The 5,455-nt window shown below is 40.2% G+C and overlaps 1 non-coding gene across 1 annotated transcript; it reads right to left on the bottom strand.

Annotated features, from left to right (window-relative positions):
- Nucleotides 1-3,149: 3,149 nt before the first annotated feature.
- On the bottom strand, nucleotides 3,150-3,276 carry LOC128104838 (small nucleolar RNA SNORA68). The gene has a single exon (XR_008216134.1). It is a non-coding gene; the product is annotated as a small nucleolar RNA SNORA68 (small nucleolar RNA).
- Between the last annotated feature and the right edge of the window lie 2,179 nt (nucleotides 3,277-5,455).

Here is a 5,455-nt window from a genome sequence, read left to right as displayed (position 1 = left end):
TGAATAAGCAACGGTGCATGTAAAATGCATGTGGCCTCCGTCAATCCAAGCATCATTTCTTTCCCCAAATGACTCAGAAAAGTGACGCCAGCCTGCATTCCTTTCTGAAGACAGTCTCAATATTTTTACCCATTAATAATGAGATAACTCTTTAGTGACTGCAATACTTTTTTTAAGCTACCATAAACTAACTTCATGTGAGTATAGACAATCTATTTATGCACGGGGAGGGGGAGAAAAAAACGCAGTATTTTTAACTCTTTTACTCTTCACTGATGTAGTTTCCATGGAAACCATAACATTAAGCCAAGCAGCTACTTCGACATTACATAATACTGTCTAATGGTTAGTTACTCCTGAATAAGCGTGTTTATTCAGTAGCTTTTCGTCCATGTAATCAACCATATCTACCCTGATTAGATTAAATAGGGACCAGAGTCATGAAATCATTTATTGCAGTGTGATTTGTGCCTGTTACTCATCTAGAAAATGACAGGCTGTGTTTGCCAAGGAAAAGGTGCCTGTGGCGTGTGCCTGTGAACTTGAGGGAAGAGAGTCTAGAGCTTCTGAGACACACTGATTGTAGATTTGATACATTTAGATGAAAGAGATATGACACTGAAGAACAGAGCAGAGGTATTCACAATACAACTGTAAGCTTTTTGGTCCTCTGCTTCCTTTTAACAAGAATGAGAGAGGGTCAGCTCCGATTCTCAGAGGACCTATGCACACAAATAAAGCACTCAGAACACAAGATACTTGCTACGGAAATTCTTGTTCCATTTAAGATCAAGAGTTTGCCTCACATGAGCACTGGGGTTTGTGCGTGATTACTGTTGATTGAAAAATTGTTTGGAGAGCATAACAGGCCGCCAATTTCCTGTGACACTGTAGTTTTTGTGTGTTTGTCTTCTTTTTAATTACTTCATGAGACTGTCCTTTGAGGCCTTCTACGACTCCTTCCTCATATACAACTTTCAAAAAAACATTTATTGTCCCCAACTCTACAGAGGTATGACAATTAAAAATTGTATATGTTCAAGCTGAATGACAAATTGATGATTTGATGTATTTTATATTGTGGAGTAGCCTGTTTAACTGACCTAGTAGTCAACATATCCTTCCAAAAGCTTCAATGATTGCCTGTATCTTAGGACACCTGGATGCTTTATTCATTATTTTCAGTTATTGAAAAACATACAAATTTTAGCTGTTTTTCAATGAAGTAAAATAATGCTCACCATAACTAATTCTTGGAGACGGTGTCCTTTACAGTCTATAGATACTTGATTTTCTCACGGATGACAGGCATGAGCTAGAGGAATTGATTTTTCCCTTCCTTTCCCTTTCCTCTATCATCTTTTGACAATAATTAGTGATTTAAATAGACATTAAAAGGGTCTGTTGGGAAATGAATGGAATCCGAAGACTAGCTTTTTTAAGTCACTTAAATATTCCCATAACTATATGACCAATTTAATGAAGTTTTGGCTTATTCTTCTTCATATTCTTATTGAAAATACGGTGATAATGTTTATAGTTTATTTAGAAAGAAGACAGATAAATTAAAATTCCATTAAAATCTCTCAAAATCCTCCTACTACCAACAATGAATTTCCCCCTTTTTTGGAGGGGTAGAGTGCAAACAGCTAGGACAGGCTGCTAGTTAGAAAGGAAGACCCTTCGTCCTAGGCCTGAGGCTTCTCTCTTGTAGCTGTTGAGTCTCTCTTGCTCCGTAAGAACAACAGTTTCTCGTGTCAGAGTCCCAACCTTCTTTTTCTTTTCTTTTTTTTTAATTCTTGTAGTCTTTACACAGAGGAAAGCGGGAAATTAACCTTTCCTAGGTTTCTAATGGTTTCGTTGACTCTGCCCTCTTTTCTCTCTTCTCTCGTCTGCCAGCATAGGCTGGTTTAGCACACCTTCCCCTTTCTATTATATTCTTCTTCTCCTTCCTTCCTTGCTTTCTAGGCATCATGCCTTCAATCCCACTCTTCCTTTAGAAGAGCCAGATCTGCTGAGTTACCAAGTGGTAAAGTAGTTCCCACTGAATGCACTCTCCTCACCTCCACCCAACCTAAGGGAACTGCCCCTCTTCCTTCCACAGGGAAATCTAGTCTATATGATTCAGCCATGCTACTCACCAAAGATCACATCATTAACTGTTGACAAGTCTCCCTCCACTCACTGAACAAATATTTATAGGCCCCCTATTCTGCCAAGCCAGGTCAAGTCCACAGAGGTGAACAAGACCAATAAGACCCAATCTCTAAAATTTCCCTTCCTCTGGCTTGAATATCTTTGCATCCTCAGGACATACTGAAATCTCTGACTCATAGTTCACATTTACTTTGTCAATTCGCTTTTTCAAATTTCCGGTTTTATTCCATGGAATTACTTAAATTTTTGGAAAATAAAAACATAAATTAGCAGGAAAATAATACAAAGTAATTCATCTATACTGGTACTAAGCAGAAATTAACACTGTCCCGTTTTAGGTACGTGTAGATTAGACAGTAATACAAATCATCTTGAAATAGGATCATGGGTCGGGGAGATGGCTCAGTTGGTGAAGTGATTGACGCAAAGCCTGAGGACTTGAGTTCTGATCCCCAGGAAGCACGGTAAAAAGTTAGGTTTGACCCCACCAAGGGGAGGCAGAGATGTGTATCACTTGAACCTGCTGGCCAGCCAACCTAGCCAAATCAATGAATTCTAGATTCAGCGAGAGACCCTGTCTCAAAACATAAGATGGAGAGTATCTGAAGAAGAAAAACAAATGTTGACTTCTGAATTCCAATATGCATACACACACACACACACACACACACACACACACACACACACACACACACACACACACAAGATCACAGGACATTTGAGCTTTGTTTTCAGACAACCCATAAGACTGACCATCAGCATTCTGAATGACTTCATCTCCTACTTGAATGAAAGCTTGCACATGAGGAGACACACATATGCACCACTGACTGGAACAGTCTTGGCCTTGAATTTACTTTTGTGTTTTTATTAGTATTGCACCAACAGTGAAGTTTAGCGGGTGTCTTTCATCTGGAGGCAAGAGCATAAAAGAATGCAAGGAGTTGATTCCCCAAAGACAAGGGAACCCCAGGCACCCAGGGTGCCCTCAGGACTGTGGAACCTCCTGATTCACTCTGGGGGGCACATCACAGCCCCCTAAAGATGATAGGTTCCCTTTTCTGTGCACATTGATGTTTAAATACCCACTACAGGCAGCATCAGTTCTTGGGCTGGGAGAGGGGAGCTCAGAGTCAAACAATGGAAGCTGCTTTCAACTTTTGAGTAGGTCTCTTTCGTAGCCATTAACCTCTCCCTACAGCAATGATGAATTATTACCCCTACCACTACTGATGGCCTATCCTTGGCATGATTAATTAATTTCTTAGTCGAACATAAAAGATTCTAAACAACCTATCATCTGATTAAGTCTACTGGGATATTAAAAAGATATTATCCTAGGGAGGCATATGCAACACAGTGCCTTAACTTAAAAGGGAAGTGTGCTGTGATCCTTTCTCTTGATACTGGAAAAGCGTTTGATAAAACTCAGATCTGTTCATGATGAAAATGTCCAGTGCTCTAGTTCCTGTCCTCCCTGACCAGACAAAATCCTGACAGAAGCAACTTAAGAAGGGCAGGTGTGTTGGGCTCATGATTTGAGTGCATAGTGATGGGGAAGGCATGACCATGGAGCTTGAAGCAGCTGGTCAGATGTCATGTGCAGTCAGGAAGCAGAGAGAGGTCCATGCTGGGGCTCAGTTCCCTTTCTGCTTTCTATTCTGCCCAGGACCCCAACCTCTGGGACAGTGCTGTCCACATTTAGGGTACATCTCCTCTCTTCATGTAACCCTCTCTGGAAACATTCTCGGAATTATGTTCCCATGGTGATTCTGAGTCCCATCAAGTTGACAGCCAAAATTAACCACCACATTTAGTAAGCTAGGAATAAACGGAAGCCTTCCCGTGGTACTTAGAAGTGAAATACTAGGGCTAAAGAGATGGCTAGGCAGTTAAGAGCACTGGCTTCTCTTCCAGATGATCCAGGTTCAATTCCCAGAACCCACATGGTGACTCACACCTGTAACTCTTGCCCCAGGGGGATACAATGTTCTCTTCTGGCATTTGTAGGCCTTAGACATGCACATTGTGCACAGACATTCATGCAAGCAAAATACCCAAACACATAAAATAAAAGTGAAAAAAATCAGTAAAATATTGGAAATACATATCTCCATCATAATTTATTTTTTTGCAGCAGTGGGATTGAAGGGTCTTGTGCATGCTTGCCTAATACCCTACTACTGAGCTGTAATCATTTTGTCTATTGTGATACAGATTCCATTAATTTTCCTCAGGTAGAACTTGAACTATTGATCCTTTTGCCTCAGACTCCCCATAAGTAGCCAGGATTCAAGGCCTGGGCTACTATTCTAATTTTAATTTTAAAATGCAAAGTATCAGCTTGCTATAGCTATTGGACATTGTCTCACCAATCTAGCCCAACCAATTAAGAAAAAACAGGAAGGCTAAACACTACAAAAGAACAAACTAAACAGATTTTTATTCCTCTCAATTATCTACCCTAATTAATGTGTCAAATTTTCCATTCACAGAACAATTTTGTGGAATGAGTGTTAATATTATTCTTACTCATGAAAGGTTTCAGAGCTAGGAAAATCCATAGCCAAGATCTGACCTCAGGCGATCTGATGTCAGGTCCCTGTATTTTATTACGGTATTAGCTACTTTTCTGTTCCTGTGATAAAGTACCACTACCAAAAGCAACCTCAGGAAGAAAGGGATTATTTTAGCTTATGGTTCCAGAAGGATAAAATCGATAATCATAGGAGAGGCATGGCAGCAGGAAGTGGGGGCCACAGGAAGCAGGGGGGAACAAAGGAAATAAGGAGGCACAGGAAGTGGGGAGACACGGGAAGTATGGGTGAGGCTTAGGCTCTTAAAGCCAGTACTCAATGACACACTTCCTCTTGCAAGGCGCCACCTCCTAAAGTTTTCACAACAGCCCCAAACTGTACCATCCACTGGAAACCCAGTGTCCAAATACATGAGCTCATACAGGGGTCATCTCTCATTCAAACCTCCACAGTCCCCATCTGATAACTCCTAAATATAGGTCCAAAATTAAAAATACACATGACTGATAATGATCATAACTATGAAAGTAGGCTGCCAAGCTTCCTAGCCATTTAGCCTTAAATGTTTAAAAACAAGCGAACAATGAGACTGAGAAGTTAGCTTAATATCACAGCTTTCCCCCTAATTTAATAAAAATGAAAATAAAAACATCCTTCATTAAAATAAGAAAAATTTTGAGAGCCACAGAAGAATGTGAGCCCTCTCAATGTCTCCTAATTATGAAATTTAAACAAAGAATGTGCCTGTATTGTTTTCTCAT

The sequence above is a fragment of the Peromyscus californicus genome, unplaced genomic scaffold, assembly GCF_007827085.1.
Source record: "Peromyscus californicus insignis strain IS unplaced genomic scaffold, ASM782708v3 Scaffold_8__1_contigs__length_139910024, whole genome shotgun sequence".
Taxonomy (NCBI): Eukaryota; Metazoa; Chordata; class Mammalia; order Rodentia; family Cricetidae; genus Peromyscus; species Peromyscus californicus.
The sequence above is the reverse complement of the archived record's forward strand: the minus strand, read 5'-3'. Positions and strand labels throughout refer to the sequence as shown.